Genomic DNA, 11321 nt, shown 5'->3' with positions numbered 1-11321 from the left:
TTGCTAATACTTTTTGTAGACCTCTGTCATCATGCAGCACGCTTTCCTCTCTGACTGACTGAGGACTTACTTGAACATTTCTTGCATAGACTATCTGCTGGTGATGAATTCTCTTCAGTCTCAGGTATCTGAAGAAAGTCCTTATTTTACCTTAGTTTTTGAAAGATATTTTTGCTGGTACATAATTCTTTAAAGGTAGTGCTTCACTGTCTTCTTGATAGCATGGCTTCTAAGGTGACAACCACCTTGTCTTTGTCTTTTTGTGCTGCTGTAACAAAATACCTGAAAAGTTGCAAAGAGCAGAAACCCATTGCTCACAGCTTGGGAGATCGGGGAGCCTTAGACCGAGATGCCAACCCTGAGTGTCTGGTGAGGGCGGCTCTCTGCTTCCAGGACAGAGCCTTGCTGCTGTGTCCTCATGTGGCAGAAGGCAGAGCAGCAGAAAGGGCCTAAACTAGTCCCCTCCAGCCCTTTCATAGGCACTGATCCTTTCGCGAGGGTGGAGCTGCAGGACTTAATCCCGTTGCAGAAGGCCCTGCCTCCTACTACCACAGCAGCGAGGAAGTTTCAGCATGGGTTTGGGGGACGCGTGCATACCATAGCCATCCTTTCATCCCTCTCTGTGCATGAGGTGTCTTCTCTACTCTTGCTGTCTTTAAGATATTTTTTCTTTATCACTGGTTATGAACAATCTACTTACGGTGTGTTTTCATGCAGCTTCATTCTTTTTTATGTATTTGAGGTTTATTGAGCTTCTTGGATCTGTGAGTTTATAGATTTCATCAAATTTAATATTCTTTTTCAGCCATTCTGCCTTAAAATATTTTTCTTCCTCCCTTTCTCCCATCACACCCTTTCTCTCCTTTGGTGACTCAAATTACACGTACATGAGGCGGCTTGTTCACTAATACCTTTCCTTGGTTGGTTTCTTTCTCTTTATGTTTATTTTGCAGAGTTTCTAGTACAATTTTTTCAAGCTTATCAATTTTTTTCTGTCATACTTAAGCTGTTAATCTCATCCATTCTAATTTTTATCTCTAACATTGCTAAGTTAAACTCTAGAAGTTTAATTCAGATATTTGAAATATATTTCATGTCTCTATTTAACCTATTTAAAATATGAAATATAGTTATAATAACTAGTAAACTTACCTGTTAATTCTAATATTTATGTTGTTGGTCAGTTTTACATGCTTAATTGTTTGTCGTTATTATACATCTGTATTTTCTTGATTTTTTGTCCAACCTTGCCCCTTCCTCTCGTTGTCTCTGAGACGGGGAGCCATGTCTGAATGGCATCCTCTTGCCAAGGGCATCCCTCAGTGAAATGTTTAGTCACAGTGACTGCCCCACGTTTGCAAAGAGGAGAGGTGCAAAAGGGCAGCACGTGGACACTGAACAGCCCAGAACCGGAGGCTGCCGCCTGGCGACAAGCCTTCCTCCGAGCTGCTCAGACCCTGGCCAGGAGCTTTCAAGTTAGTAGCAGAGCACGGCTGCTGTCATCTGCTCAACAGCAATAAATGAATTTTTAAAAATGTAAAATCTCACAGTAGGCAGAAGAGTGACAGTTTCCACACTTGTGCACCAGGATGCTGAGGCTCAGGGAGGTGCATTCACTTGCTGAAGGCTGCACAGCATGTTGTTCCACCCGCCCCCACTGCTGCTCTCTCCTCCCTGCAGCGCAGTCCCTTTGGGAGCACTCCAGCCCAGAGCCGGCCTTCTGGCCTCAGCCCTCTGAGTCACAGGGCTGTCCTAGAAATTTCCCATGATTCCTAAGTGAGGAAATGATTGCTCCACATTCATTTTTTCTTTCACTTTTGTGTTTTGGGGACCCCTTATATTGTGTCACCTTTGTTTATTTTTAAATGAGCCCATGGGAACACAGTGGAGAAGCAGACCATACCATGGGAGAGTTGACGGGGAAGAGAGCAACGTTCCCCGGGGAACAGGCTGCCCTCATGGACAGTGGTCGTGCCCACCTGGCATGTGCTGGGGGTTGAGGCCCTGGGCCTGAGGTCCCAGCGTGGGCCCCACTTTCCAGCAGCTGTGTCCAGCTTCCTTGCACACTGTGAGCCATGGCGTGCACACGTGTCTCAGACCCTCAGTCCGGCCCTGGCTACCCGGGATCTGGAGTAGAGGTCACTGACAGGCTGCTGGCGCAGAGCCCAGTGTGGCCGATGGCGAGAACAGCATCCACCTTTCTTCCCCTGGGCGCCCCAGCCCAGCCCGGGGCCGTAGCGCAGCATCTGTAGGCTGGCCCCAGCCCTGTGCTCACACGCCCACGGCCCCAGTGCCTGTCCCTGGTGCTTTCCCAGTGTCTTCGGCGAGCAAGTTGTTTAAACTTTTTGAGCCTCAGTCAGCTCATATTTGACATAATCAAAGAGAAAAACAAATAGCTGTGTGTACTTCTCAGGATGTTTTCATTGCAAGTAAAAACTGGTTTCCACCACCAAGGACTCATCCGCCCCTGAGTGAATGAGGCTGCCTGGCCCCAGGGCAGCTCCGGCAGGTCCTGGGCCCTCCCTCCCTCACACTTCTTCCTTCTGTGTCAGCAGCTGCCTCAGGCTGCTGCCCTTGGGCTGCAGGATCATGCAGTCACAGGAGCAGAAGGCAGGCTTCCTCGCCCTCACTTGGGGACAGAAAGGACCACTCCTCCCGCCACCGTTGCATGGAGGCCTTGGCTTCACTTTGCCTGGACCAACCGAGACACACTGAGCGCGAACTGGCCTGGACACTGGACCAGGCATTGCGTCAACAGGCTCTGGCTGTGCTGCTTGGCTTGTGCCAGCCAGGCCTCCACCCACAGCCCGCCTGCTGTCCCCAGCACTGGCTTCTGTCCCCAGCACCGCAGCTGTGCGGGGAGCTGCGGTGTGCTCAAGGGGAACTCTGGGAGCTGCCGACAAGAGGGAGGAGGGGAATGGGAGCTATAAGGAGCAGACGCCCAACAGCCCACGAACATTACCAAAAGGTATTTTATTTTATAAAGTTATTGTTATGGACTGCATGTTTGTGCACCTTCCCCTAAAAAATTCATCTGTTGAAATCCAAATCCCCAATGTGATGGTAATAGGAAGTGGGGTCTTCGGGAGGTGATGAGGTGATTAGGAGGCAATAGGACTAGTGCCCTTGTAAGGTAAGACTTGAAGGCCCCTCTGTCTCTGTTCCTCTAGGCAGGGCGCGAGAAGGCGGCCGTCTGCAGACCAGGAAGAGAGCCCTCAGCTGACACCACATACAGTGGCGTCCCGATTTTGGACCTCCAGGCTCCAGAGCTATGAGGGGAAAAAAATGTTTGCTTAACCACCCAGTTTGCAGTATTCTGTTGTAGCAGCCCAAATTAATGCAGTTACATACAGTGATAACAGCAATGGTGGACCCTCCCCTGAGATACTGTGAAGTCAGAGGTGCCTTGGGTTAGCTGCAACCCTGAGAATGTAGAGCAAGAACGGTCAGAGGCAGGGGATGACTTGGAAGTTCACAGAGGGATGGTTAAGGATGGTGGATGTGTTCTTTTACGTTACATCCCAGAACTTAGTACAGGTTGGCACTCAAATGCATAACTGAGCAGACGGTGGGACGAACACCCGGGGAAATCCCAGGGTGATGGCCAGCTCAGTGCTCATCACCATCATATGAAACCCAAATTGATTTGAGAAATTGCTCAGTTTCTGTCTCCTGGAGGACAGGAATTGTATATCTCTTGGTCACAGCTATGTATCCCCAGCTGCAAATACAATGCTTGTCTCAGCCCTGGATCAATATGTACTCATCACACGGATGAATGAATGGGCCAGAGAACAATGGCAAACACCCATGTGACGTCCTGCCTGGATGCGCTGAGGCGGAGAAAGTGGGTCAGGCAGGCCTCAGGCTTCTTAGGCACACACTCTGGATGTGGTCACATTATGTCATTTAACCCTCCTGATGAGTCTGCAGGGGGTGTCCTGAGCCCAGAGACTGATGCCCTCAAAGGCTGAACAGCTCCCCTGTGTCTGATAGACTGAAAACCGGGGCAGAAATAGGAGCCAGACCCAGCGTGGGTCTCTCAAGGCCGAATCATGAGACCTTTCCAGGCCCGCTGGGTGTCCTGAGATACACACAGGAAGGGGATAGCCAATGAAACCTGTTAGCATGAATGCTTTCAGTCTACTTAAAAGTGATTTTTAGTTGAAATTGCTTTAAGATAATTAATTATAGGCTCGCATGTATTTGTAAAAAAAAAATAATAGTAATACAGAAAGATTCTCTGTACGTTTTACCTAGTGTTTCCCAGTGTAACAGTTTGAAAAATTATAGTGTAATATCACAACCAGGTTATTGACATTGGTTGATCTCATTCAGATTAACTTAGTTTTACTTGAATCCTGTGTGTGTGTATTTACTTCTATACAATTTTATCATACATGTACATTTAGTCTCCACCACCAGAATCAACATACTAAACAGCTTTGCAACCAAAGAACCCCACCTGTTGCTCTTTTAAAACCACACTCCCCTCTCTCCCCACCTTCCTGATCCCATCCCATTCCCACCCCATCCTCATCCCTAAGTCCTGGAAGCCACTAATCTGTTCTCCATTTCCATAGTTTTGTCATTTCAAGAATGTTATTAATATATACATGTAACTATACAGTCTGTAGCCTATTGACACTGGCATTTTTTTCAGTCAAGGTAATTCCCTGGAGATCCTTCTAATCTGTTGCACGTATCAATACCCACTCCCTTTTCGTTGCTGGGTAGTATTCCATGGTGCGCCACAGTCTGGATCACTGAAGCTCTATGGTGGACTTCGGTGTTGGTAGAGCGAGCCCTCCCCGCCATTCTCCTTGGCAAGTCTGTGTCAGCCATCCTAGGGCCTCACCTTTCCATACAAGCATCAGCTGAGCTTCTCTAGGAGGATGAAAAAACTGGCTAGAATTGTAATAAGCATTGCATTAAACTTACAATCAATTTCTGGAGAATTGATGCCTGTAGTATATTAAGTCTTCAAAATATGAATATATTATATCTCTACATGTTTTTAGGTCTTGATTTCTACCATAAATACTTTGTAATTTTCAACATGCAGATTCTGCATGTTTTGTGAAGGGTATGCCTAATAAGTCTTTCATTTTCTGCAGAGAAATTAAAAGTGGTATTGTGTATTTAATTTCAGTTTCCACATGTTCATTGTTAGTACATACAATGCAACCTTGCTGAACTCATGTACTCAAAGACTTTTTTTTTTTTTCAGGATTTTCTATGTAGACAATCACATCATCTGCAAATAGGGAAAGTTCTATATTTTCCTCTCCAATCTTTATACCTCTTGTTTCCTTGGCTTTTATTTTGCTTGTTTGAGGTTTATTTTATCCTTCTTTTTCTAGTTTCTAGAGATAGGTAATTAAATTTTTGAGATTTTTAAAACTTATCTTTAGTTTTCAAAAGTTTATGATGTGTCCTGGCCTGGATTTCTTTGTGCATATCCTACTTGAGGTTTGCTCAGCTTCCTGAATTTATGGATTTATGTATTTTATCAAATTTGGGAAGTTTTCAGCCATTTTTCCTCCAAATTCTCTTCAGCCCCACTCGCTCTCTTCTCTCGCTCAGGGGCTTCAGTGACACAAGGTTTAGATCCCTCGTCATCGTCCCACAGCCCTTGAGCCTCTGCTCGCTCATGTTGTTCGGTCTACTTTCCCTGTGCTGCTCAGACGGGGCAAGTTTGTTTTAAGTTCCTGACTGTGTTCTGTCACCTCCACTTTGCTATTGAACCCAGTGAGTTCTTTCACTTCTGTTATTGTAATTTTCAGCACTATAATTTCTACTTTCTTTAGGAGGTTTTCTATTTTTTATTCATTTCAAGAGACTTTGTAATTTCTTCTTTAAACATGTTTATGATTCCTGTTTTGAAATCCATGCCAAATATTTCCAACATCTGATTGAACTCAAGACTGTCACCTGTAGATGGTTTTTTCCTCACTCAAGTTGTGATTTTCCTGGATCTTGGAATGATGGGTAAGTTTTAACTGTATCCTAGACACTTTTGCTACTATGTTGAGCGATTTTGGGTCCCATTAAGTCCTTTACTTTAGCAGGCAGGCAGTCTGCTGCGGTTTAGTGCATGCAGGGCCTTGGCCCCGTCTGTGGGCTGTGGTGGCGACAGTGTTGGGTGGGCAGACTTGGCAGTGCCGCGGGCGGTCAATGTGGCGCTGATGAGGCCGTCCCTGCTGCTCCCTGCTGCTGCCTGTGGGGAGAGATGAGGTCCAGGGACTGGTGGAGAGCCTGGGTGGGCTCCCCTGGCTGGTGCCCGTGCCTGCCAGGCACTTCTGGACAGAGCTGGGGTTGTCCAGGCCCGAGAAGCTGCTGTGTCGGGCACATCTGCAGGTTTTGCCAGCCCGCCCCGGCCTCCTGGTAGGGGAGGGAGTCACAGGGCAGAGGAACTTGGCGGCTGCATGCTGTGCTGTGTCTGCTCCGGTCTCTGTGGGAAGCAGGGCGAGAGACCAGGGGCTAGAAGCCACTGCAGCCGACTGGATTTGAGACAGGTTATTTATAGAACAGGAGTAGAGACCTGACAGGTGTAAACCTGGGGTAAGAATTTTTTCAGACTCACATAAGTGAAGCCACAAATCACACCCAGGGGCAACAGCATGTCCAGAATGGCCCTTTATGTCTCATGGTGTGCACACGTGAGTGCGATTTGTGCCCATGTCTTTATGTCCCGTGGTGTGCACGCGTGAGCGTGGTTTGTTCCCATGTCTTTATGTCCCGTGGTGTGCACGCGTGAGTGCCATTTGTGCCCATGTCTTTATGTCCCGTGGTGTGCACGCGTGAGCGTGGTTTGTGCCCATGTCTTTATGTCCCGTGGTGTGTACGCGTGAGTGCGATTTTTGCCCATGTCTTTATGTCCCGTGGTGTGCACATGTGAGTGCGATTTGTGCCCATGTCTTTATGTCCCATGGTGTGCATGCGTGAGCGTGGTTTGTGCCCATGTCTTTATGTCCCGTGGTGTGCATGCGTGACTGCGATTTGTGCCAGTGTCTTTATGTCCCATGGTGTGCATGCATGAGTGCGATTTGTGCCCATGTCTTTATGTCCCGTGGTGTGCACGCATGAGTGCGATTTGTGCCCATGTCTTTATGTCCCGTGGTGTGCACGCATGAGCATGGTTTGTGCCCATGTCTTTATGTCCCGTGGTGTGCACGCGTGAGTGCGATTTGTGCCCATGTCTTTATGTCCCGTGGTGTGCACGTGTGAGCGTGGTTTGTGCCCATGTCTTTATGTCCCGTGGTGTGCACGTGTGAGCGTGGTTTGTGCCCATGTCTTTATGTCCCGTGGTGTGCACGCATGAGCATGGTTTGTGCCCATGTCTTTATGTCCCGTGGTGTGCACGCGTGAGTGCGATTTGTGCCCATGTCTTTATGTCCCATGGTGTGCATGCATGAGTGCGATTTGTGCCCATGTCTTTATGTCCCGTGGTGTGCACGTGTGAGCGTGGTTTGTGCCCATGTCTTTACGTCCCGTGGTGTGCACGTGTGAGCGTGGTTTGTGCCCATGTCTTTATGTCCCGTGGTGTGCATGCGTGAGTGCGATTTGTGCCCGTGTCTTTATGTCCCGTGGTGTGCATGCGTGAGTGCGATTTGTGCCCATGTCTTTATGTCCCGTGGTGTGCACGCGTGAGCGCCGTTTGTGCCCATGTCTTTATGTCCTGTGGTGTGCATGCGTGAGTGCGATTTGTGCCCATGTCTTTATGTCCCGTGGTGTGCACGCGTGAGCGCCGTTTGTGCCCATGTCTTTATGTCCCGTGGTGTGCATGCGTGAGCGCCGTTTGTGCCCATGTCTTTATGTCCCGTGGTGTGCATGCGTGAGTGCGATTTGTGCCCATGTCTTTATGTCCCGTGGTGTGCACGCGTGAGCGCCGTTTGTGCCCATGTCTTTATGTCCCGTGGTGTGCACGCGTGAGCGCCGTTTGTGCCCATGTCTTTATGTCCCGTGGTGTGCACGCGTGAGTGCCGTTTGTGCCCATGTCTTTATGTCCCGTGGTGTGCACGCGTGAGCGCCGTTTGTGCCCATGTCTTTATGTCCCATGGTGTGCACGCGTGAGCGTGGTTTGTGCCCATGTCTTTATGTCCCGTGGTGTGCACGCGTGAGTGCGATTTGTGCCCATGTCTTTATGTCCCGTGGTGTGCATGCGTGAGTGCGATTTGTGCCCATGTCTTTATGTCCCGTGGTGTGCACGCGTGAGCGCCGTTTGTGCCCATGTCTTTATGTCCCATGGTGTGCACGTGTGAGCGTGGTTTGTGCCCATGTCTTCATGTCCCGTGGTGTGCACGCGTGAGTGCCGTTTGTGCCCATGTCTTTCACCACAGGCTCCACACCCACCATGAGATGCAGCTCTGTGACTTCCCTTCCCTTCCTGCCCCCAGAAAGACCTGGGGATAGACGGGAAACAGCAGCTGTGCCTCTCCCCAGCGTGGTGACCCTTGCCGTCCACTCCTAGGTGTACCCCTAGTTCCTTCACTACAAGTCAGTCAACAGAAAACACTGTGAGCAACTACTGTGTAGAAAGGCTACCCTGACAATAAGGTAAGGTTTCTGTCCTCGTGGGCTTCGCGGCAGCAAGGGAGGCAGCAGAACCCCTGAGCACAGCAGGTGGCGGGGGTGGGGTGCCAGGGTGTTGAGGGCAGAGGGGCCGTTCACCTGGGCCCAGGCAGGCTTCCTGGACAAGGTGCCTGCCTGGAGGGGGTGCGACTTTAAGTCAGAGGTAGGGAAAGATGAAATAAGAGACAATTTTCTCTGCATTACAGACCAACGTAAGAGCAAATGTGTAAAGATATAGAAGTTTGGGGCATATTCAAGCAACAGGGATTGTTCTGGTACGACGCTTAGCTAAGTCGAGGTTTTCAATCTTCAGTAAAAATCATTTGAGATTCTCCTATAAACAAAAGGGCTCAGATTTCCCTGCCAGATATTTTGGTCCAGAGCAAGAGTCAATGATGAGTCTGTATTTCAAAATCTCCAGGGGGCTCCTGGGCAGCACGGGGAGCCATGCTTTGAGAGACAGTGGGGTCAGTGACATCTGAAGGGTGAAGTGACAGGCAGCAGGGGAGCGGAGGGTGGGGCCAGCAGGCAGAGGACGAGCTAAGCCAGGTGGAGTTTCAGTCTATTCTCCAGTAACTGGAGAGCGGCTGGCGCTTTGGGAAGGAGACGAAGTCGTCCACGCTGGCGTAGGCAGCGGGCGGTGAGAGCGTCACCAGGGCTCTGTTACAGGGGTAGCGGGAAGGAAGAGGAGCGCAGAGGTACAATGAAAACACTTTAATTCAGGACTCCCAAGATCGGAATCAGCGCTGCCGCTAACCACGCGGCCTTGGGTGAGGCATTTAGCCTCCGCGTCTCGGGAACCTGCGCTGTGAAACGGCGATTACAGCTGACAGGTGCCTTTGTTGCTCCCCCAAATGCATATACTTTCTTTCTGTAATTTGGAGACTGTCAGATGTGCGGCTCATGGTTGGCGGAGGGCCAGACGTTCCCTCGGCCTGCCCCTGGGTTTGAGCCAGCCCAGGTCCGCCTGATCCTTTGAGTTTTGCAGGAAAGAAGGAAACTCCCCCCGGCAGTGGTGACATGGAGGCTCCGCCAGAAGCGGGGGCACCAGGTGCCCGGGGTGTCTCCTGGGCTGGGACCCACACTGGCTCCCTGCTGTCGAGCCCGCCGGACTCCCGCTCTTCCGCGGCCTGCGCTCCACGCCGCCCACACTGCCGGCTAGTTCCTGTGGGCTAAAGGGATGTGAAACTTCTGGGTCTCGTGCATTTAAATAAGAGAGATTTATTTAATTGAAAAAGGGACGTTTAGACGAGACGGTGGGGCGTTTGACAAAGCTGGTTTCAGACGCGCCAGTCCGAGGCCCCACCGAGACAAGCGCGGCAGAGGAAACCGAGGTGGGGATCAGGCCCGCGCGGCTGCGCTGCGGCAACGGGAGAACCTCAGTGCCAGGTGGAGGATGGAACACACGGGGCCTTGTGCCCCCAAGGAGGGGAAGCCTAACTGCCCACTCTCTAAATGCGGGCTGCGCGTAAGGACCTCCTCCCAGGCGGACAGCGTGGAAGGGGGCAAGAGTCACTTTGCAGTGGAGACCCCGGCAGACGCCTCAGCCAGGTGACCAGTGCTGGCGCCCACAGTGATAAACCATGATGACAGTGTGTGCTCCCCATACGACATGATGCAGATGGCACTTTCCCTCCCGAAAGCACATTACCCCAGCCGAGTCAAGAGAAAATTGTCAGACAAATCCCAATTAAGGGACTTTCTACAGAATACCTAACCAGTACTTCTCAAAAATAAAGAAAGCTCTTATAGTAAAGATTAAAGTCTGGCAGACTGATGCCTCCCAATTTTTTTCCTTTTGCATAAGATTTCTCTGTCTATAAGAGGTCTTCTCTGGTTCCAGACAAAGAGTAGAATTATGTTTTCTAAATCTGTAAAGAATGATGGTGGAATTTTGATAGGGATTGCATTCATTCTGTAGATCACTTTAGGTAGAATGGACATTTTAACAACATTGATTCTACCAATCTATGAGCATGGTAGGGATTTCCATCTGTGCACATTTTTTTTTTTTTTTTTGAGACAGAGTCTCGCTTTGTTGCCCAGGCTAGAGTGAGCGCCATGGCATCAGCCTAGCTCATAGCAACCTCAAACTCCTGGGCTTAAGCAATCCTACTGCCTCAGCCTCCCGAGTAGCTGGGACTACAGGCATGCGTCACCATGCCTGGCTAATTTTTTCTATATATATATTTTAGTTGGCCAGATAATTTCTTTCTATTTTTAGTAGAGACAGGGTCTCGCTCTTGCTCAGGCTGGTCCCGAACTCCTGAGCTCAAACAATCCACCCGCCTCAGCCTCCCAGAGTACTGGGATGACAGGCATGAGCCACCATGCCCGGCCCATCTGTGCACATCTTTTACAATTTATTTTGTCAGTGTTTCACAGTTTTCCCTATAAATATCTCTCACTTCATTCATGTAATATATTCCTAAATATTTAAATTTCTTTCATGCTATTATGAAAGGTGTTGTGTCTTTGATTTGATTTTCAGCTTGTTATTGGTATATATGAATGCCACTGATTTGTGTGCATTAATTTTGTATCCTGAGACTTTGCTGAATTCGTTTATCAATTCCAGGAGTCTCTTGGCTGAATCCTTGAGATTTTCTAGGTATAATAGCATATTATCAGCAAAGAGTGAGAGTTTGACCTCTTCTGCCCCCGTTTGGACACCCTAAATTCCCCTCTGTTGTATAAGGCTATAGTAACCAAAGCAGCATGGTACTGGCACAAGAACAGAGATATAG

The 11321-nt window shown here is 49.2% G+C and overlaps 1 long non-coding RNA gene across 1 annotated transcript; it reads left to right on the top strand.

Moving 5' to 3' along the window:
* The first annotated feature begins 5380 nt into the window (after positions 1–5380).
* LOC123643385 lies at positions 5381–10337 on the top strand. Its single transcript, XR_006736777.1, has 2 exons — positions 5381–5991; positions 8343–10337. It is a non-coding gene; the product is annotated as an uncharacterized LOC123643385 (long non-coding RNA).
* Positions 10338–11321: the final 984 nt, after the last annotated feature.

The sequence above is a fragment of the Lemur catta genome, chromosome 8 (genome assembly GCF_020740605.2).
Source record: "Lemur catta isolate mLemCat1 chromosome 8, mLemCat1.pri, whole genome shotgun sequence".
Taxonomy (NCBI): domain Eukaryota; kingdom Metazoa; phylum Chordata; class Mammalia; order Primates; family Lemuridae; genus Lemur; species Lemur catta.
The sequence above is the reverse complement of the archived record's forward strand: the minus strand, read 5'-3'. Positions and strand labels throughout refer to the sequence as shown.